Source organism: Equus quagga, chromosome 11 (assembly GCF_021613505.1).
Source record: "Equus quagga isolate Etosha38 chromosome 11, UCLA_HA_Equagga_1.0, whole genome shotgun sequence".
NCBI lineage: Eukaryota > Metazoa > Chordata > Mammalia > Perissodactyla > Equidae > Equus > Equus quagga.
This window is the reverse complement of record NC_060277.1, coordinates 41,293,816-41,317,282: the sequence shown is the minus strand read 5'-3', so window position 1 is coordinate 41,317,282 and position 23,467 is coordinate 41,293,816. Positions and strand designations below refer to the sequence as shown.

General features: G+C 40.3%; 1 protein-coding gene across 5 annotated transcripts in view; it reads right to left on the bottom strand.

The window, feature by feature from the left end:
* Positions 1–23,467, bottom strand: part of BACH2 (BTB domain and CNC homolog 2) — a 334,588-nt gene that overhangs the window by 139,374 nt on the left and 171,747 nt on the right. For all 5 annotated transcript variants that reach the window (XM_046676518.1, XM_046676521.1, XM_046676519.1 and 2 more), the window contains exon 3: positions 14,362–14,510. The gene's annotated coding sequence lies outside the window, so the exon portion shown is untranslated. The remainder of the gene's footprint in view (positions 1–14,361; positions 14,511–23,467) is intronic.

The following is a 23,467-nucleotide window of genomic DNA, read 5'->3' as shown; positions in this document are numbered from 1 at the left end:
TCTTGATTTTATTAAGGTTCACGTTTGATGAATAAAATAAGACTGTAGGTGGCCAAGTGGTTAAGTTCTCGCGCTCTGCTGCGGCGGCTCATGGTTTCACTGGTTCGGATCCTGGGTGAGGACACGGCACCGCTCATCAGGCCACAGTGAGGCAGCGTCCCACATGCCACAACTAGTAGGACCTGCAACTAAGATATACAACTATGTACGGGGGCGGGGGGGGGGTGGATTTGGGGAGATAAAGCAGAAAAAAACAAAAGAAGAAGATTGGCAACAGTTGTTAGCTCAGGTGCCAATCTTTAAAAAAAAAAGACTGTAACTATGGCTACAAAATAAAGACTATGTGGATACAGTATTATCTTGGAAAGAATACAAATCAAATCCAAGATATTATTCTCATTGCCATCTATTTGTGTCCTCTGTTTCAGAAAGGTTGCTTAAGATCTGCCATTAGGAAGCCTTATGGAGACATTCCACAGAATACTATGTGTTCTAAGCACGTGTTAACAGATGATCAGAGATGCTGATGAGGTTTATTTCACTAAGGACAGAGTACAACACATATTTAAGAAAGTCAGAATGGATGTTGTTTCAAATCTCTGTCCATTCAGGAGAGGACACTGTAAGTCAAACTGGACAAGGCAGCACAATGGATGCTCTTATTTTCTTCTCCTAATACCTTCCCAGAGATGGAATGAGAGATCAACCAAAAATGGGTGGCCTCCCTTCACTGCAAGTGAAAAAATAGTTTTCTCTACAACTTGCACTCTAGGAATCAACCATTCTTCATGCTGAGTTCTTTCACAGAATGAAATGCTTTGCACCAGTACAATTTGTTTCCCTTCGGGATGGAAGGTGATGAGAGGAAACAAGTATTAGGAGAGGATTAAAGAAACCTATGTTCTTATTAAGGTGGGTTTGAAGAGAAACAATGTTACTGAGAGAATGATGATTACATCCTAATAATTATGTTGGATCCTCACAAAATGATAATAAAATAAAGGCAAGCTTATATTGAACATCTAATATCACCTAGCTACAAATAACAAGAAAGAGAATCCAACAATAACTAGTTTATACAAATCAACTTACATTTATTCCTTTGTGGTCAATTGTAACCTATACCCCAAGCAGACACAATGTGCTCTCAACATGTACACATTTGTAACTTCTGTAAACTAATTAACAAAGGAGAATACAAAATAGCCAGGTATAATGGAAACCAGTGCCTTCCATCCCTGCAGCCAGTTGTACTGTAATATCTTCTGCTTGGTGCTGACAGCATTCTCTTCCCTCCTCTCATTCCGACACAATGCCTTCGGGTCTGTCTAAGTAATGTAATTTACTGGAGTGGAATTCCCTCGGTACCCTGTGCAGCACTTGGTGACAGTATCATTTATACTCCACAGTGTCGTGGCCTGACACTGATACATCGGCCTTCATCCCTCATTCAGAGCAGAGCGTGCAATTTCACCTTCCGCTCTGCCCTTCTGTGGTGTGCGTGTACAAATTTACTCCATTCAGTCCTAATTACAAACCTTGCTTGAAATGCTCTCATTGGATTTATATTGCTCACTCCAAATGTCAATCGTATCGAAAATTCCGATTTTCCTGAGGATTCATCCATTAGCAATAAACTCTAAAGCATTCTATGACTGAGTGCATTAAACCAGCAATGCGGATGTGCAGTTAAAATACATCATTAGAGTAAATCTCCATTGCAAATGCTTTATATCATTCAACCAAAGGACTAATGAGCACAGCCCAGCCAGTACCCTCAAATTGCACATGAAGGATAGGTTAAAACTGGCTGTTATGTAGGAAGAAGCACATGGTATTTCAACGGGATGGATTTCAGAATCTCTGTCATAACTGATGAAGGTGTGGGAGGGAGTCACAGCTAGACCTAATTTATCACCTTCTTTTGCCTATGACTGTTACAGAGACTTGGGTTTGCGGCAAAGCGCAATAAGGCAGGCAAAGATAATAGGGAGTGTCTGTTTTCACGGGGGGCACTGAAGCTGCATCTGCAATGCCAGGAACTTTGTTAGTCAGCTCCAAGGATTTGCTCTGCCTGAAAAGCATTCTTCCATTTTGCTCAACAGAAAAAAATGGAAAAAGCAGCACTGTCTGGATACACTGAAAGAACCTGGGTACCCTTCTAATAAAAGACAGAGCTTACTGGCAGAGCTGATGTGAGAAACGTCTCCACCCCAGAGTGATGGGTCCTAACACTAAAAACCCAAAAAAGCTGCTGCTGATGTTAACGTACAAATGACAAGTCAGAAGTTGTATCTGTGACTGAGACAGTAGGACAGACCATGCAAAGGAAAATTTGGAGAGAGTTTTAAAAACTAGCAAAATACATCAATGGATAAAACCAAGCCATCACTGTTTTATACCTGCACCATGTTTTAATTCCCCAGCTTATTGGTCTCATCTATCACTTCTTGTCAGGTCCCAGGTGAGGCAAAGTTACGGTGCAGGCATAATTTCTTTTTTAATTTGATAAATGAAGAAACTGCATCCCAGGGAGGTCATGGAGGAGGCTGAAGGAAGAGTCTGAAGTGAACTCTTGGCATCTAATTCTAAAGGTTAACCAAAAAAGTTAAGTGATGCCTACAAATATGACCTTATTATGAAACATACATTTTTTTTTTTTAATGGAGAACTTCGGTGGGCAGAAAAAGACTCCTAGATAGGCAGGTATCCATTACACTAAACAGAAAATAATTTGCAAAATATAATAAAATGTAAAAGAAGCAACGACAATTGTTTTCTGCCTACCAGCACCTGGTCATCTATAGGACTGATCAGTAACCAGAATGATAACAGATGAAATATTTTCTGTAGGGAATTATGCCACCACGGAAGCTAACTGCTCCTAAAGTTCTGTGCATTCCCACCTGAAACATTTAAAACCTTACTTGATGCAACATTAGTGCTCTCTCTTTCATAATGCACATCAGCAGGTACTACAATTAACATGCACAGATGTTAGAACTGAAATATTCATGTTTAAATAAAAAAGATAGTGAGAAGGCAAAAACAACTGAATATGCTCAACACAGTGCTAATCTTAATAGGAAAGAGAGGCTTACCTTGTGCTAATTTAATTGCAAAATTAAAAAAAATGATCTCCCAGATGGCATCAGTAACCTATGAAGACACAAACTACTCTGTAAATGACCTGTGGCCTTCAGATTGAGACACAGAACAAGAGGCTGATCTTGTGTCCATGTAGTTCCAAAATTTGTACTCCAATTATAGAGGGGAAGCCCCAAAATGCCCTGAAATTCTCCAACACATTCTTATGATGCAATGGCACGAATAAGAAAAACAACACCATCATTTTACTGAGGGCTGGCTTTGAGCTTCATATATGTTATCTCATTTAATCCTTACAACCACACTATGAGATAGGTACTATGCCTGTTCCAGTCTTCAAATAAAGACATGCAAGTCCAGGAAAGGTTAAATAAACAGATTAAGGTCAACAGGTAGCTAAGCTAAGAGTTGATGCTGAGTCCTCTTTCTTCCAAAGCTCTCGTCTCACTTTAACCACCATGCCTTGATGCAGCTGGAGACGTCAAATAGGAACGTGATTTGCAGTCTTCAATTTCCAGAGGCTTCTGGAATGACTGTCCTCTTAACTCAACTTACTTCACAAATTACATCAAACTGAAAAGCTCTGAACACTTGTAGACATCCTCATTCTTTGGAAATGCCACAGCCACTTAGCCAGAGGAACGGGGACAGCACCATCACCAGGATCACGAAGGTACAAATTTCCCTGTGAACGCTGACACCACCTCTCTTTGGTGTTTCTTCTAGCCACAAACCGAGACATTATCACTTACTGTGGTTGCAGTAGACTCAGCAATGAAATGAAGGGGAGTTTTTACTTGGGTAACTGCCCCTCCAGCATCTGGGTCCGTGGAGGGTATTCCAGGACACACATGTGCTCAGCCCTGTCTCCCCTTCCTTACCACCTGGTCGGCACACAAACAAGAGTTTTCTATCTTTCAGAAACACCACTAAGAAATCCTTTCCTTGCTGTTCTATGAATCTATAAGAAACAACTTTCTAACAATGAGCCAAGAAGATGGATGTTGTAAAAACAGCATTTCAAACAAGACAATTACTTTTTCAAAAAAAGATTCAAGGATTTTTATCACTTCTTCTTTCAACCTCCCATAGACACAATTTGTTTATATATGAGTTGTGTCTTTCTTCCTTCAAAATGGGAAAATGCTGATAAACTATCACATGTAGACAAACAGCGCAAAAACCTGGCTGCCCTTTGCTACTCAAACAGAGGCACATTTATTTCCCAACGCACCACTTACCAGACAGATGCAAAGATGTGGGCAAGCCAGTCATCAGAATTAACAGAGTGATTGTGCTTGCACTACATATTCTGATTTGTATGAATCTTATTTTTAACCATGCACAAAGGGCAATAAATGGAAAATCTTATTCTAACCGCTACTTTTTCTGGGCCACCCACACTGCTCCACCTACCGCACAACTTCACAAATATAAAAAACCCAACCCAGGCTTCGTCCTAACAAGGGATGCAAAGTGGCTAAAATGTGTGACATTTTTTCCAGTTACTGTTTGTACTTTCATTCTTTTTCTATATCAGGACTTTCAGGGAAAACAACATTGATTTATGTATGGGCATTTTCAAAGACTCCACGTTGGTATGTCATGCGGCGCACAGGCAAGCACAATCCGCGAGGCGCTGGCACCACCCTGCCGTGAGATGCACGTCAACCAACTTTCAGCAAAGAAATGCACCCAAAACGTTTCTGTAAAGTCAGGAAGATGATACCCACAACATTTTGTTTTGAGACAATGACTGTGTTTTAAAAATTCTTCAAATGAACAAAAGTCGTATCAGAAACATAAACATTTCAAAAACAGAGCAGGCTGTCAAGAATGATTTTGCCGAAGTCAGGTCAAGATCGCTTGACCTAAATCTGCTGTTAGTTCACTGTGCAATGCTCACCAAGGCGCAGTATCCCCTTGCCATCTCCCTTCCCTTCTGTGAATTTTTCTCTCGTCTGCTCTTTTCCAGTCACCACGCCACAGCCTGCAGCTCACCAAGCATTAACTCACACATAACCATCACTGCCAAGTGACATAGCTGTTATAGAGACAACCACCTTGAGAGCAAAGAAGAAAAAAAAACTGATGAAGAGGATGTCTTCTAGGGGCATAGAGAGGAGAGATAAGAGAGTCTATTTTTGATCACTATCTCTTCAGATTTTTAATGAAAAGTTAAGTTATTAAGGTCCCAGGGTACCAATGAAAATGCTTGTTCCTCTGAACCCTCCGCAAACCACAACAGCAAACATAAGCAGGCAGTGATTAATATTTAAAAGTCAGTTCAACAAAATAATTAAGGCACGAAAGGAGTCAACTCTAAGAAAGGCGTCTTTACCTGTGTGCTTGCTCATTATCCAGAAACTAGAGGAAATGTTCTGTCATCCTCTGGTAGTTAAAACACACCCTGCAGAGCTAAGGCTTCTTCCGATAACGCAAAGTACTAGAGCCGTGCTGATGAGATGTATCAGAAAATCGTTTTTGGGGTAGAGTCCACTATCGTCAGAACTTCTGACTAGTGTTGTAAAAACACGGGTAATTAAGTGTTACGAAAAAGTGGGTCATACACCACTGAGATACAACCACACCGCCCCCAAACCAACTCCAAATGACTGTGCTGTGACAAGGTGGGAGGGGTCTGAACACAGCGAAAGCAAAACTTTTATGTGGTTCCCGGAGCATTTTAGTTTTCACTGGTTTAGGTTAGAGAAAGTTAATCTCAACGTCAACTGCAAACCATCTAACTTTTAGCACGTTCTTGAAATTTTATGATAAATGCTGGCTGTTAATGTAATGGGAAATTCAGATACAATGTCATAAACAGTCCGAGGGACAGTCTCAGGCTTAAACGACATGCCCATCGCCGAAGACTGAACACCGTCACTCAGTGAGGCAAGGCGGTCAAACCGAAACTAAGACGAAGAACCAAGTTCTTTATCCACACTAGCATCTCCTTGTCCAAGGGAAGATCAAAGTACTGTAGACCACTTCCCCACACCTGTACCCAAGCCAGGCATTCAACACAGTCGCAGATATTTATCAAAGCAGCCTTCGACTGCTGTAGGAAGAAGGCAAAGTGTAGTACCTGAAGTGAGCACGTTCACTCATCTGTCACTCGAGTCACAGAAATATTAATTCAAGTCAATACGTACTGATTCCCTGTTATACACAAGGACACAAAGGATGTGAAGGGAGGCAGAGAGAAGAACCTGCTTTCAAAGAACCTAAGTCTTACACAGGGGATGACAAGTAAGACCTAGTCATACTCGATGCCTAATACAGATCATTTTAGAAAACAAAATCTCGTCAGCAGCTGCTTACTGTATACTTCCTACTCTACTGACAGAAGGTTTGTAGATAACGTTCCTGCAACACTTCTCAGATGAACCCTTTAGCAATCCCCTTAACTTTTCTCTGAGTTTTCTATCAGTGCTCAAAACCCTTCCTGACTTTGGCTATGTGTTAGGATTCACCCAGATCCAAAGTCCTAGCACTCTCCAAGGAGAAGCAGAGAGCTACGAGCACAATCCCAGGAGCCACACCACCACCAGAAGACTTTGAAGAGAAGCTTCTGTGAAGGGGGATAAAGGATGCAAAGTTGAAGGAAAACTCTTTGGTTCACAGAACAAGAAGGGATATTTTTGAATCACATTTTGTTACCATCAGGTATAAAATTAGAATTTTACCAGAGTCCATACTGTTCGGGTTATAAATGGAGAATATGGAGATCTGATTAATCAACCTTCCCCATTTCTGAAAAATTGCCTTATGGTAAATTGACTGCAAAATTTTAAATAACTATAACACAACCAGTTGACCTACCACTAAAACTATCTCGTATATAATTGAATCTTTCTTTTATGATTCCAGGGGCTCACCAGGATCTTGCAGAACCATTCAATAATTACTTCTATTGACAGAATATAGAAATGAAAAAAACCAGTTAATAGCGATTTCCATTTGATAAAGATACTGGTAAATCTAACAGGTATCTGTTCTTACAAGAGTTGATTAATATCTATTTTTTTATTGAGGCAACATTGGTTTACAACATTATGTACATTTCAGGTGTACATCATTATATTTTGATTTCTGTGTAGACTACATCATGTTTACCACCCAAAGTCTATTTGCCATCCATCACCGTACACATGTGCCCTTTTACCCCTGATCAATGTAATCTGAAGGGAGAAAAATAGGCAATGTGATCACTGTCCTAGAAAATGATATGTAAAGTCATCATTCCTAAGCTCCACCAGTTTGTGGGGTGTATTCAGTTCAGAGTATTGCTTGTAAATTTGGAATTAGTTGATTAACTGAAAAAAGCCTGGAAAAATACACAAACATATGAGTTAACAGGTAGGTTGTACCTGCGCTGCTGGATTATAGGTAACTTATTTTCTTCTTTAGTCTATTCTGTTATTTTATAAATTATGTGCAATAAACACATATTTTACAATCAGGAAAATAAAGGTATTTCTGTTTTGATAAAAAGAATTAATTATTCTCTGATTCTGCTCTCTCTGACAATTAAGAACACTTAATACATGGGACTCAGAATAATAATCTGGCCTGGTGACGAATCAGACACAAAATACTGGAAAAATCTGCTAGCAACAATAGATTATAGCTTCTAGTTAAACACTACAAGGACTTTAAAAATCCTGCAATACTGGAGAGCTCTGCAAACACTATTTGGGTCAGAAGAGCAGAAACCCTCTTCCTGATCCTGACCCACAGTCTGTGTACTCTCCAGCTGCAATAAATAAGGCTCCAGGCGCCAGGGCCCTCAAAACCACCACTTTAATGGGGGTGTCCTCGGAAGGGCGTGTGCCATCCGCTGGCTTAAATCACAGCTCAGAGAAAAGTGTCATTTCGCTAGTGACAGGTGCATCCAAAAAAGAGCACACAAATAATTTCTAAACAGCAACCAACTGAAAATTATTAGAATAAGTTGATAAACTCTTTGTGCTACAACCCATCTCACTTGGTAAATAAACCGCTTTATGATATGCATGGCTGAGTTTCTGTGGAGACTCACAGGGAACATGATCTGAAGATTTTGATTTATATATTAATGTATATTACCATGCTGGTGGCATCACCTCTATATCTACCATTAATGCATACACAGAGCATGAAAATTAACCTTGATGATGCCTTGAGCAGATATAACTGTGAAACTGAATATGACATAAATCATCATATCCTACATTCTTAAAAAAAAAACACATCAGAATTGGCTTCAAAACTATGCCAATGGTTCCCCAATGACTATAGGAGTTAAATATATATGTTCATGAAATTATATATTACTCTTAATATCACTAATATTACAACTTTTAGCATGCTTCCAAACAGAATAAACCTAAAAGGAATATCTGAAACTTTAAACTCTGGCATTGGAAAAGTGGTACAAGTCAAAACTTGCAGTTTCTCAAGAAGAATAAAAATGAATGGTATATTTTTCTATCCTAAGTCAATAATTTTAGATGATTATTTAGGCATGAAACTAGGTACAATAAAACCTCAGTTAACTATATTATTTGAAGACAAGAAGTTTTTTTGTTTCAATTTTCTAGTTAATTGACAGAGAGCCAGAAAATGCTTTTTGTTGAAGATCTTTCCAAAGCAGTTTCTTTTCCTAATTATAAAACATTTAACCATTCTCAATGATTCAGCAGGTCAATGTCGTCAGCTACAAATATCCTCCAGGGTATATTTTCTACCTTTACTAAACCAAAGCTATCTTGTTTTCTGAACCTTTATTTTTGAAAAAGGGAAGTGGGATATGTGCGGTAGGGTGGGGTGTGGGAGGGGGTGGGGTGGGGGTGGGCGTGGGGAAGTATGAAGGTTAGTTAATTCAGGGTTCTGGGTAGTTGGGTTCCAGGGAGCTAAGCCATCACTAAACATGAATTCAGTGTCCGGAACCAGGCAAACTTGATTCCTAGGAAACATGAGCGCCGACAAGGAGAGCCCCTAAGGGTCTGTCTTGGTTGGAATTAGATCATTCTGTCTGGGTACCTCTTGGTTTGTTGGTCTTGTCTGGGGAAAACCTGTGTCAGTGTGTCCATTCAAAAATTATGGTCTCCGAACTCATGGGGCTGAATTTATTTTTATTAGATTCTACATCCACGTTGTTTCAACTCAAGCTTAGGGTGCCGGTAGCTACACGTGGATGTCAGGGACGAATAAACGCTTTTCTCTTAGACTTGCTGATTTGGATTTTCTTTTCTAGATTAAAAACCTTTTATTCTAGTTTTTTTGACATCTTAGCAGCTCCCTATGGCAACTGACTCAGAAACCTTGGTTGCTTTGCCCTGTTCTCTGTCACCTAAATGAAAAGCACGGAGAGTTTCTTTCTAAGCAGGTTTGGAAAGTCTGGGGTGCGAATGAGGGGACTGATTTACATATATTGCACTTTAATTTTGGTGACTTTATTTTATCTTTTTGGTTATACCTTTCCCCTAAGCCAAATACATATATGCATACATACATATGTCTACAACATACACACACACATACATAAACCATCTTGACGTCTTAAGGAGGAAGTGGGATAATTTAGGACAGAGGTTTCTGAGCTCTTTGAAACTATGGATCCTTATGCCCTGTCCTTCAGGAATTACAGCCACTGGTCAGACCCAGGGGCAGGGCCTGAAGGTAGTGAAGGAGACGTGAAGAAAACATGGCTTCTAGACCCCATGAGAATTCGCTGATCGCTCTCCAAGGTCAGCTTTCTAGAAACACAGAATGAAAAGCAAAACCCCAAAAAATAGGGCCCAAATGTACTAACTTAGTGGGTTCAATCCTGTATATTCCTACAAGACTGCAGGTCACTCACTAAATGGTTCTGTGATTTATGGGTACAGTAATACCCAATACTACAGGGATTTGGTGATGAGGGGATAAATTATACTTCATTTGCAGTATGTAAAACAGGCATTATAACTCTTTGCTATTACTTTTCTTTCAAAGCTTTCCTTTTTTTCTCCTAGGCTTCAATCTGTGGCAAGTTTATGTTCCCTAGTTCTTGCCTCAACATCCACCTCCGCTGATCAAGACCTGTGACACGCCACGGCTGTGCACACGGCTCCGTAACCCCATGCATCCCAGTGCACTGTACACGGACTCCTCTGTGAACACACGGCTCAGAGGAACTGCAGCAGCGTCCCTACAGGAGTACAGGTGGGTCCACGTTCCCTCCATCACAGTGAAGCAGCTTTCCCACATGTGTAAATGGCATTTTAGTAGAGATGGCAAATTTCCCTGGTAGTTTCTGACAAACGTGTCCTTGCCCTGATAGGAAACCCATGCCTAAGACTGAAGTATACCGTTCCGCAGATCCTTCACCCTTGCCCAAAAGCTGCTAGGGGCAGTACCAGGGCTGAGGGAGCTGTGAGGGACACGGCTGTCTATTCTTACTCCACCCTCACAAACTGTAACATCCCTGTCAAGCACTACTTAGTTACTTAGTTATCATGCCCAGTATTCTTGGAAGGAAAGTGAACTCTGGTATTCATTTTTTTAATTGTGGTAAAATATGTATAAGATAACATTTACCATTTTAATCATTTTTAAGAGTACAGTGGCATTAAGTATATTCACATTGTTGTGCAACCATCACCACCATCCATCTCCAGAACTTTTTCATCTTCCCAAAGCGAAACTCTGGACCCATTAAACATTACCTTTCCCTTCCCTTCCATTCCCAGCCCCTGGCAACCACCATTCTGCTTTCTGACTAGGAATTTGACTATTCTAGGTACCTCCTACAAATGGGATCACACAAAATTTGTCCTTTCGTGTCTGGCTTATTTCGCACAGTATCTTCTAGGTTCATCCATGTTGTAGCACGTGTGAGAATTTCATATTTTTAAGGCTGAATAATAATCCATTGTATGTCTATGGTATGTTTTCTTTACCCATTCATCTGCTGATAGACATCTGGGTTGCTTCCACCTTCTGGCTATTGTGAATAATGCTGCTATGAACATGGGTGTACAAATATCTGTTCAAACCCCTGCTTTCACTTCTTTTAGGTGTATACCCACAAGTCGAACTGCTGGATCATATGGTAGTTCTATGCTTAATATTTGAGGAATCGTCATACTGTTTGGCATTAAGTTTTTAAAAAAGTAATAACCTTTATGTTTCAGTGCTGTTTTAGGTTCATAGCAAAAGTGATGGGAAATCACAGAGGGTTCCCCTATCCCCCTCATCCCCACACAGGCACGGTAACCCTACAGAGACATTGCAGGCACTCAGTGACTTGAGTGCTTCCACCAAGGCCACAGGGAGTGATACAGACAGGCCATGCCAGGTCCCAGCCCTGAGTCACCTGAGGTGTCACAGTAGCCTTCTTCCCTCCCAGGCTTGAAGTTATGACACTGACTGACATCAAAGGTCATCCCTACAGGAAAACCTGATGTGTAAATGTGGACACTCACAGATGCCAAAGCAGGAGGGAGATAAAGAACATTTGATCCAATGCACTTCTTTCACTTCACGGTGAGGATGCTTCATAAATTGGAAAGCTTCCTTCTGAGAATGCTGTGCAAAATAACCAATTAGTGCTTGACAGAGATGTTACAGTCTGTGAGGGTGGAGGAATACTAGATAATTACATCACTCACAACTCTGTCAGCTCTAATACCAGCCCTGTTACCCTTTGGGCAGAAGACAGTTCTGGATTAATTCCTTATAGAACTCTTTCATCACCTATCACTTTTTTGTCTTATTTTTCTGATTTTGTGGGTTTTATTTTAAGCACATGCACTTAAATTTATTGCCAGGATTTCTGGCTCTGTTAATGTCTAAGCAACAGATATGCACCTTCATTACATATCTGGGAATTGCTTCACTAACAGCATTTATTCTCAATTCCAGAGTTATAATAAAAGAACTGTAAGTCCTAAGTGTTACTTTGAATGATAACATTCACCATATACAAGTGAAATGGTAAAATCACAACGCTTATCCACAGACTTAAAATGCCTAGAAATTTCTCAAACATTTCCTGGACAGCCTCACTCATACTATCTTTAAACTCGCATCAACTCAGTGAAACAAAAGGAAAAATGTTGTTTAAAATTTCTACAATGAAAGCTTAGAAGTATACAAAACACATATATATTCACCAACACATATGTACATTTGCATGTATGCTCACATATATCCAAGTGTGTATCCCTTGAGCCAAACTCTTCTACTTTTTTCTATTAACATGGAATAAATTGTTCTTGTCCTCAGCAGAAAGGTGATTGGCTTGTTCCAAAGCTAACACAATAACATGTCAAAATATTTCAGTCCTGAGAACTTAAAACCCTACAAAACCCTGGACTTGCTGTCTTGGACTATTTATTAGAGGTGCGCCTCCCTTCCCACATGTGTTTTGTAAATCAAGTCACATATAAGTGTATGAGGGGAGGGATAATACTATGATGATCACTTTGAAAGGGAATAGTATATTTCCCAACCCAGGAGGGAAAAAAGATTTTTCCTTTTGAGTGTATCTAAAAGCTTGACGAGCACATCTGTGCAAGGACTGTAGCTGTCATTTCAGCCTAATAAGGGCACGTTAGTCACCCCTGCTGAAAACCAAGGACAAAGAATGACAGGTACTGTTGACTCTGGGGTAAAGCTGGTACAGAAGAATGACATCTACTAGGCTGGACTTTCAAATGTGACGGTGCCCCGAGGACCTTAAAATTCTCTTTTCTGAGAGATGAGTCAATGTATTAGGTAAAGCACTAAATATCTTAATCTAGTGATATTTAATACTGAATCTTTAATACACTTTTCTGCCTTTATCACTCATCCTTTCAGTCATACTTGAGGTTAAAGCAGTGATTCTCAAAGTGGAGTCCCTGGACCAGCTGCACCAACGTCACCTGGAAACTTGTTAGAAAATCAGATTCCCAGCCCATCCCAGATCTACTCAATCAGAAATTCTGACTAGGAAGCTTCTGCACGGCAAAGGAGACCATCAACAAAAGGCAACCTACCAACTGGGAGAAAATATTTGCAAATCACATATCTGATGAGCAATTAATATCCAAAATATGTAAAGAACTCATACAACTAAACACAAAAAAACAAACCACCCAGTTAAAAACTGGGCAGAGGATCTGAACAGACTTCTTTCCAAAGAAGATATACAGATGGCCAACAGGCACATAAAAAGATGTTCAACATCACTAACTCTTAGGGAAATGTAAATCAAAACTACAATGAGATATCACCTCACACCAGTCAGAATGGCTATTATTAAAAAGACAAGAAATAACAAGAGTTGGAGAGGATGTGGAGAAAAGGGAACCCTCATACACTGCTGGTGGGAATGTAAACTGGTGCAGAGACTATGGAAAACAGTATGGCAATGCCTCAAAAAGTTAAAAATAGAAATACCATATGATCCAGCTGTTCTACTTCTGGGTATTTATCCAAAGAACATGAAGACACTAGTTATAAAAGACATAAGTGCCCCTGTGTTCATCGCAGCATTATTCACAATAGCTAAGATTTGGAGACAACCTAAGTGCCCATCGATAGATGAATGGATAAAGAAGATGTGGTGTGCGTGTATATACACACACACACACACACACACAATGGAATACTACTCACCTATAAAAAAAGATGAAATCTGGCCATTTGCAACAACATGGATGGACCCTGACTGTATTATGCTAAGTGAGATGAATCAGAGAAAGCCAAATACCGTATGATTTCACTCATATATGGAAGATAAACAAACACATAGATATAGAGACCAGATTGGTGGTCACCAGAAGGGAATGGAGCAGGTGGAGGGCAAAGGGGGTAAAGGGCCACATTTGTTTAGTGATGGATGGCAACTAGACTTTTGGTAGTGAACATGATACGTTTTATACAGAAGTTGAAGATATAATGATGTACATCCGAAATTTATATAATGTTATAAACCAATGTGACCTCAATAAAAAATTAAATTAAATTAAAAAAGAAAGAAATTCTGGGCATGAGACCCAGCAAACTGTACTTTAACAAGCTCCTAGGTGATTCTGATGCAAGCTAAAGTTTAAGAGCCACTAAGTTAAAGAACCACCAATATGTAGATCTTAACTCCAGTTTTCGTCCTCAGTTATAATTCTCAAGGTACTTTGTTAAAAGAAAAGTAACTCGTGTGTTTAGGCTATTTGTTATTATCATTTAAGAAAATTCTTACCATTATTTGGTTTGAGGAAAGAAACCTTAGTCAAAACTTACATGTAATTTTTCCAGGTCCTGTGCTGGCTTCGAGTCTTAGGATGCAGGGAACTGGGCGAAGGGAGAGATGAGAAGGCTACAGCAATCCATTCAGACATGGACCCCAAAGCTTTGTGGGGCAACCTTATGACAGGTCAGTGAGTGTCCACCTGATTGGGGAGGAAGAATTGTCCATTAGCAGAGTAAACCTGGCATGTTAACATTTCCCTTCCCTCCTGCTATCCTGCTACACCCCACCCCCTGCTTTTATGACCTCCAAACTAACTTACTCTGCCCGTGGCTGTGTGCCTAGTGACTGGTCCACATGCAGAGACCATCAGAAAATAGCTGGAAGCTCTATTCCGTGAGATATTTCCTTTAGGTGAGCATCCCTCACTGGGTGCTCTCCTGAACCCCAAAAGCAGCTGGGAGATAGGTCAACGTCTAATCCGTTCTCTCTCTATTCTATCTCATGAATATTTGCTTTCAATAAATCAGAAGACTTTGATTTAAAAGTCATGTGGCTGTAGTAACAAGACGATACAGGAAGCAAATGATAAATTTGAGAATTCTGACTGAAATGAGATGATTCTCTGATGCTTTAAATATGTTTATTTTTAAATTAATAATGCTTATTTTTTCTGAAGGCAAATTAATACATGCTTATTGTCAAACATTTTTAAAATATAGAAAAGCATAAAGAAAAAATAAAGATCAACTGTAACCTTGACACTGATAAATCACTGATGCTATTTTGTTGCATAGGTCCACAACCCCTTAATGGAAACTCCTGGGCTTCCGAATAAGTTTCAGAATTGAGAATTGCTTGGATTTTAGAGAGTATTACAATATGACCAACATTTATCAGATAGCACTCCATCAGAGGCTGGAGCAGCACACCATAATCAAAATCTTAAATATTTCTGCAGCAAAATAGATGCACATTCTTATTAAGTTGGATAAAAAAGTCTCACACTAGTTCAGGCCAGGCTTTTCGACCACACAAGTTACCTTTTGACTTTTAATGCTTTGGGATTCAGAATTAGGGATAAGAGATCGTAGACCAGTGCTCTTTTCAGATACACAAAAATAGTCAGAGTTTTGTTTCTACTTTGTTATTCAATGTTATACGAACGTGAGCATTTCCCAAGTTATTAACAATTCTTTAAAAACACGCTTTTCAATGTCTACGTAATATTACACCCCATAGAAAAGGGCTTTATTTATTGAACTATTTTTCTCATTTTTGGAATTACATATTGCTTTTTTTTGTTATTGCAAATAACACTTTGAGGGACATGTCTGAATATCAGATTGTCTGAATTTCTGAATATTTTCTTAGGTATATTCCTAGAAAAGGAATTATTAGGTCAAACGGTGTGAACTTTAAGGGTCTTGAAGATTTTCCAGAAAAGCTATATGAATTTACACTCCTGCCACACCATGAGTGTTTGGTTAATTTGTTCAATTACCCACTTTATCATAAGCACAGAAAAAACACACTTGCACCTCATACATCTTAACAAAGTTCTAATCAGTGACAACTCTATTTAGGAGATTTTATTTTTGTTTTTCTTATGCAGAAGATAGTGAACAGTTCACTGGGTTTTACCCATAACAAGAGAGAAATGAGATTAACCTAAGTTTACCATCAAATTAAACCTCATTAGAGCAGAGTGAGTCAGATCTGGGCAATGGAGGAGCTGCCACTTGTCCTTGGGATCTTTACTTGGAAAAGGGTACTGAGGATTCCAGAAATAATTCACATCACCATGAGAAGAAAAACAATTGGCTGCTGATTATTTGTGGGCTGATAATTCTGCTTCTGGACTACTGAGGGCTTGTGTTTCCCTTCCTTTTGTTGTTTTCTTATTTCTTGGACATTTTGCAGCTTAGCATGGCCATCAGGGAGCAGAAATATATGAAGGCAAAAATCAAATCAGACAAGGTAATAATGACTAAGCCTCCTGAGTGCTTATGATGTGTCAACTCTGGTGCCAGGTGCCTTGCATGCATTATCTCATTTAACACTGGTATGAAAACTGGTAGCTGCGAAGTTTGAAAGTGTGCTCGCTCATCAATTCCCCTTCCACCCTAAGAAGTCTGGAGGAGCTAGAGGTTTGGAATTTCAAAGACACTATTCAAGCCTAGGATCTTATACCATGATTGATGCGGGGTCGGTGAGCCGAGGAGTCGAAAGAAAGATTTCTTAGACTCTCCAGATCTGGCAGTAGTGCTCTTTTATTTAGAGAATAGTGTGGAATAGCATGGGGACAGGACCCATGGGCAGTCAGAGCTTCTGCTGCCGCCGCTGGCATGGGAACAGGGCCCATGGGCAGGGAGAGCAGCTGCTGCTGCCCCTGCTGGCATGGGGACAGGACCCATGGGCAGGCAGAACTGGTGCGTGGGGACAGGACCCACGGGCAGTCAGAGCTCCTGCTGCTGCCCCGAGTTGAGGGTTAGGGCTAATTTTATAAGGCATGGGTATGTGACTTATTTTTACTGGAGAAAAGAAAAGATGATGTAAAAAGTCATTAAATGATTTCAGTGCAGATGGGGTCTGGTTATTGTGCGGTCATATAACTTTAGATACGAATCTGGCCATATAGATCGGCATGTAGGTGAGGATGCCCTGGGCTTCTCTCCCTGGGGTGGTCCTAATTCATACCATAAAAAAAGTCCACTGAGTCGTATAGTTTGGCATGTAGGCCAGGTCACCTTGGGCTTCTCTAGCTGGGGCAGCCTTAATCCACATCAATGATGACTCCAAGTCTGGCTATAAATCACAAACTTTACCTTTCTGCTTTTTGTCAGCGCCCTCTATAGCATCAATATGAAGCAGGGAAAATGGTATAGAGAAAATACAAGAAACTTCTAGATAACGGTAAACACTTTGAAGGTCCTATATTGAGAGAAGGGAGGCTCGATCTCTCAGAGTACAATAGAGAGTTGAGAGTCTGTTACATAACACAAAACAGGGTATACGCAGAGAAGACATGAAGACACACACATAATATATGCTTTAAAAACAACCAACCATACAAACACATTCTTCCCAAATGTGACTCCAAATTAGTAATACTAAATCAGGGCTCACAACCTTAAGTTTCTTTCCATTTATAGCTTTTTCTAATAATTTTTCTTTCTCTTTTCCCTTAATATGTATTTAACCTTACAAGATAATTGGTGTAGAGAATGCCACAATTTTAATACACTAATAAAAGAAAATAGAAGAGATTTTTTTTTTGCTATATGGAATGAAATAACCTCACTCTTTGCCTTATCTATAAACTCAATTTCTGCAAGGTATAGTATATACCATAAAATGGCTGCAGTTCAGAGAGAGAGGTGAGAAAAAAATTCAATTTTATTTTGAGAGTGAGTTAAATTGATCTTCCCAACAATCTTATCTAAAAGTAAGGGATGATTCTATCAAAATTATCAAGACCAAAAGACAAAAGATGTATCAAGAAGGGACCCATTTCCTTCATTATGGCTTCTCTTTATCATTTAAATAGCATTCTGCTGATAATTATGTGTCAAGTTGGTAGAATGTCTATAAATGATTTTTCTTTGCCACAATCAGATCTATGGTTAATTTCCTAAGTACACCAGGACAATAGGATGTGAAAAATACAGCGTGCAATAGGGTAAATGACCCCTCAAAGAACGTACTTTGTTTTTTTCCAAAGGGCCTAATTACTTGGGGGGAAAATACAAAAAAACAAACTACCACTAATAACAGAAAATGATTACCAGAAGTTCTTTAGATCCTCATACTGCGCAACTAACATTTCTAAAGCTAATTACAAATTTGGATTCTCTCATTTAAAAATATACTTCGAAGCAGCCCACTTCTGTTTTAATGCTGAACCAAAGTCTGTGCAATTGGCACATTATCAAAGTAAAAGAAAAAAAAAAGGTGTCGCTCAAAGTTACCACTTTCAATGTCACTAAATCTTGAACTGCAAAAATATCACAAGCTAAAAACTAGTAATGCCATGTGGTTATGTTATCTTACATTTACAAAAGGGTTTATAGTTTCCAAGCCCTAATAGATTGAGACCTCTGCCATTCATGGTAGCTTTGCTATCACTGCCTCTGAGCCTGACACCTTTCACAGGTTCTTGTGAGGATTAAATGAGCATGCGTACAAGAGAGTTTTTCTGAACTGTAAGATACACATAAAATGTTGGGTATCATTATTCTTTTTACCAACAACTTTGTAAGGCATACAGATATTAATCTCCATTTCACAGTTAAGGAAATTGACCACAGGAAGATGTAGCAAAAAAAAGTACCGAGTTAGGAGATCTGAGTTTTCTCTTGGCCACAAACTAGCTGAGTGACTTGATTTCTTCAGTAAAATCCGGGGGTTGGTGATGATTTTAAGGTCTTCTTGAGGCCCACGGCTCTATGAACTGGGACTTGGCCATGGCAGCGATGAGGCAGCCTTAAAAAAGACTCTTAGGAAGCAGCCCCTCCTAGCACCTACCAATCTGGGGGGGGGGGGGGGCAGGGGCCTAGAGCAGCCTCCAACCCCTGACAGTGGGACAGTCATTAGCTAACTCATATTGATGGATAAATGCGATGTTGGGAGCATCCCAGGCAAACGGTCAGGGTTGCTCAGGCAGTGGAAGGAGGTATTAGAGGAGCCTGAAACAGCAGCTCTTTATTAACTGGTACAGATATTCCACAACTCTAACGACTGGTGTTGCCAAGTAAGTGTAGACCATCAGAACGTCAGTCCTGGCTAAAAGTCCCACTGCCGTTTGGCTATCAAAGAGATAGCCATATCTGTGGGCCACCCACCTTTCTTGACTGAGTTGCTACAGTGCGGGGGACAGATGTAAAAGGGATACTTTTTGTAGTATGAGCACATATCATGATCACATGGGAATTTTACTTCAAAAAGACTGGGGCCACTAACCTCGTACTGATGGTATTCTACCAGCGCTGTCTAATACCACTTTCTGTGATGAGGGAAATGTTCAATATCTGTTCTGTCCAACATGGAAGCCACCAGGCACACGTGGCTATGGAGCACTTCAAATGTGCCTAGTGAGACTGAGGAACTGAACTTTTAATTTTTATCAATTTAAATTTAAATAGCCACCATGGTTAGTGGTTACCTTATTGGACAGTACAGCTCTAGGCTGCCTCACATATTAGTTTTCTTGGATGTACTTCAGATCCCAGAAGCTCAGAGAACAATACCCAATCATTCCTTCAACTAGCATTTACTGACCTCCTCCTGGGTGCTGGGCACCATTTAGACGTCTCAAAACAATGGTGAATAAGATGGCCATCGGCACTTCCTGCCCTCACGGTGTTTCTCAGCGAGGATGATTTCCAAAGACCTCACAAAACCTTGAAGTGGTTCATGAGACTGCTCTTAGGAAAAGGTGGGCGAGGAGATATGGTAATGCTACACTAAGCATGAAAGCATGCTTTTTCATTTCTTCATATTTACTGTTAGAAAAGCTGGGGGAAAGTTTACGAAAGAGGTCTCTGAATGGTTACTATTCATTCACTTACAAGTAAAGCAACGTATCCCAGATATGGGAAATTATCTGTAAGTAATTCCTTCTTGCAGAAACTTAAATTTACTTAAAAACTCAGTGGGACCTGCATTCTTAAACTAAGAAAGAGTAAATGGTATTTAATTACATCAACAGTCATAAAAAGTACAAGTGGGTCTCCAGCTGCAAGCAAGTGGGCAAGGGAACGTTTATACCAATTAGCAGTGAAATGATCAGGTTTTCTAGAAGGCACTTCTTGTGTAAGTAAGGCTGATTACATTCTTTATCCCTACAACTCAACTCTTAGCTAAGATTTTCTTAGTGGCTTTAATGGGATTTGAAGAGCAAAGCCCTATTTGCTTTTCCCCAGGAAACTACAGGTGGATTTTTTTTTTATCTACATCACAAATCTAATACCAACAACATAATATCTAAGAAACATAAAAGTGGTTTGGTTTAATGCTTTTTTTGATTTCCAATATTGCTTCCTGTGTCCTCCTGTTGTCAATTCTCTCCTATCCTAATCACCTCTTCCTACCTTCCTGCGGATTTAGAGTGATCCTAAGAAAACAAAACAAAATATTCAGAACTGGTTTATGCTCTTGTTTGAACCTGAATCCAGGTTTGCCTAAATTTAAAAGGACAGGGACAGCATGCTCTGGGGTGCAGCATTTTTAAGCTAATTCTCTTCACTGTTTTTATATCATCACATGAAGTGAAAGATTCACCAAGCAAAACAACCTGGTTTTGCTCCGCATCCCAAAGGAGCGTACATGGATGACACCATTGGGCCAATCTGACATCCCAGCTTTAAAACATCAGTCTAGTCTCCCTGCCCAAACTTGGACTATTGATTTTTACAACTAATAAATAAGTCTTTCACATCTACACACACACGCACACGTGCACACCATCACTTTTTCTCTCTGGATTGAGAATAAAGATAAATTACAGTGGTCAGAAAATGAGAGTTCAAAACTCAGTTCCAAAAATACAAATTGCATTTAGAGACTTTCATCTGCTAGAAAAGGTCAAATCTCAAATGTTCTGCTGGTCCCATGCTGCATAAAAATATTACTGAAAATTTGGCGGCAGCTTTAGCAATAAACATACTAACTGTGCATGGCCCTGGAGTCCTTATTTATAGTCAGAAACACTAAATGGAAGAGTTGCACACCATTTGATGGCCAGAAGGGCTTTAAAAAGAAAGGGGTCAACTGATGTAAATTTTTTGGAAACTACAGAGATGAATTTTTTAAAAATCTACACTTAAACAGTCACTTGTATAAGACAGAAGACCTTTGAATCATAGATCTTGTGGCTTTTGCGTTTTGTTCTGTAGGCATGGGAAGGTGAGGCAAGGAAAGGGGCTTTTTTTTGGCTGCAACAGTGAAAGAACTGGGGAGGAGATGCAACCCTTTCAGACAGGATGGGGAAAATTAATTAAGATAAAACATCTCTGAAAGTTTCCACTTACACATTTCAGGTATTGGGACCAAGTTATTCTAGCTGAGGAACCACAGGGAGAAAATTCACTTCTTTGATATTCAAGGTGATTAAGTTCCTAAAATATAGCAGAGAGCTTGTTCAGATTTTCATCTCTATCATAAGAAGATAGTGTAATCAGAATTACCGGCCATTGACAACTGAGAAAAGAAAAATCTAGAAAGAAACAAGTGTTGAAACACATGATCTGAAATATTTTTTGGGTTTCTGTAGACTTTATATTATAAAAAAATGGAATACTGCCCTGTACTTATGCATCATCATCATCATCATCACAATAATAATAATAATAATTTCCACTTACCGAAAACGTCTATGTACCAGGAACAATGCTAGGAATTTTACTGGTATTTCTAGCTCATCTGGTGGATGAGAGAACCATGGCTCAGAGAGGCAGAGACTTGCGTAAGGTCACACAGGGAGACAGGGAGGCCATGTAGTCTGAATCCATGCCCGCCTTACTCTAAAGGCTCCTCCTTCCTATGTCGCACCGCCATCCACTACCATTTGCGGAGACTACATCCCTCTCCCCCCGAAGAACATGACCGCTTTTCCACATGCTACCAGGAAAATGTCAAAGTAAAGTGACAAAGTTGTAGGTCCTACAGCAACTTAATTATTTGTATAAAAAGAGTTGATTAGTTTTTGGTATTAAAATGGTTATATTTCATGACGTATAAAGAATTTAAAAAATTACTTTCTATTGCAGTTTCTTTAAAAAAAAAAAGTACTACCAGGTATCTTATTAAAAAATAACTCAGATCATTCTCTAAAGGTGAATTATAAGCATAGGATGCCTGTCCGCAGACATGGGACATAGCAGTGAGAACACTATTAGAAATCTCATTCTGGGTCCCAGTCTCTGGAGAGCATCACCACCCCTGGTAATGCCCAAGCAGATAAATGACAAAAGCAGGTACTGACATGGCATTTAGGGCTCAAGCACCGTATTTTCCATCCTTACTTCAAAGCTCATCATGAAATCAGGCAGGCAGGGACCAAGTCCACCTGAAAGAGTACAGATGGGTGTGCATGTTGGGACTGTCAACGTAGTGAAGGGCAGTTTCTAGAGAACTTGGACAGGCATCAATAGCACCCTGACCTCTCCCAGGTTCAACACTTGGTCTGGGCTCTTGAGGGCTGTCTGCCTCCTTCCCTCTATCTGAGAACTTCGCCTATGCCTGTGCTCCACCTGTCAGACAGAAAACCCTGCAAAGTCCTTCCCCGTTCTGGGGAGCTGCACATCCTTGCCAGCCTCATCTGCCAAGGACAGGTGCCCCTTGACATTCAGGCTGCACAGGTGTAGCTGCCAAGTGGGGCTCACCAAGGCAAGGTGCCGGGGGCTGTCTCCACAGGAGGCTGGCAGGGTCCACAGAGAACAGATTGCTGCAGCAGAGGTGAGGGCTGCAACAAGTCTGACCATGGACCTTGAAGACAGCTGAGGCACATGGTGTCTAAGGGCAGTGTGATGCATCATTTCAGGAAAAGGCATTACCATTGACCCAACTGTTCCAGCCAAAAAGCCACGAGTTATCTTTGATTTTCCTCTCTCCCCCTCATGTCTAACATCTAATCCACCCGCAAGTGCTGTTGATTCTAACCTTCAACTTACACCTCAAATCTGTCCACTCCTCTCCATCTCGACTGCCATCACCATTGTTTCTCTCCTGGCCCACTGCTGCCATCACGGTAACTGGCCTCTCTGTTTTCAATTCTCTCTTGGCATTGAGGGTCCCCAAGACCACCCAGGTTGGGTGATTCTCCAGGAGGACTCAGCGTTTATTTGTACTCACATCTATGATTTATAACAGCCAGATCTCATCCGTTCCCAGCTTGAACCCTGACTGGAGACTCCAGCCACACACCTACCCTCACGCTCCCCTCTAGCTGCCACCCCCGTAAGCCTCTTCTTCCCCCACACCGGCTCTGCTTCCTGCTGCTTCTTCCTCACATGACAAACTCAGCTTCTCTCTCTGGATTTACAGTCTCCATGTTCCTGCCACCATCTGCCTCGTATAAAAGTCAGTAGTGCTTAATCTTGCTGTTGTCACATATCCTTCGGAGAATCTGGGGCCGTGGCCCTGAATCCTGCTGTACCC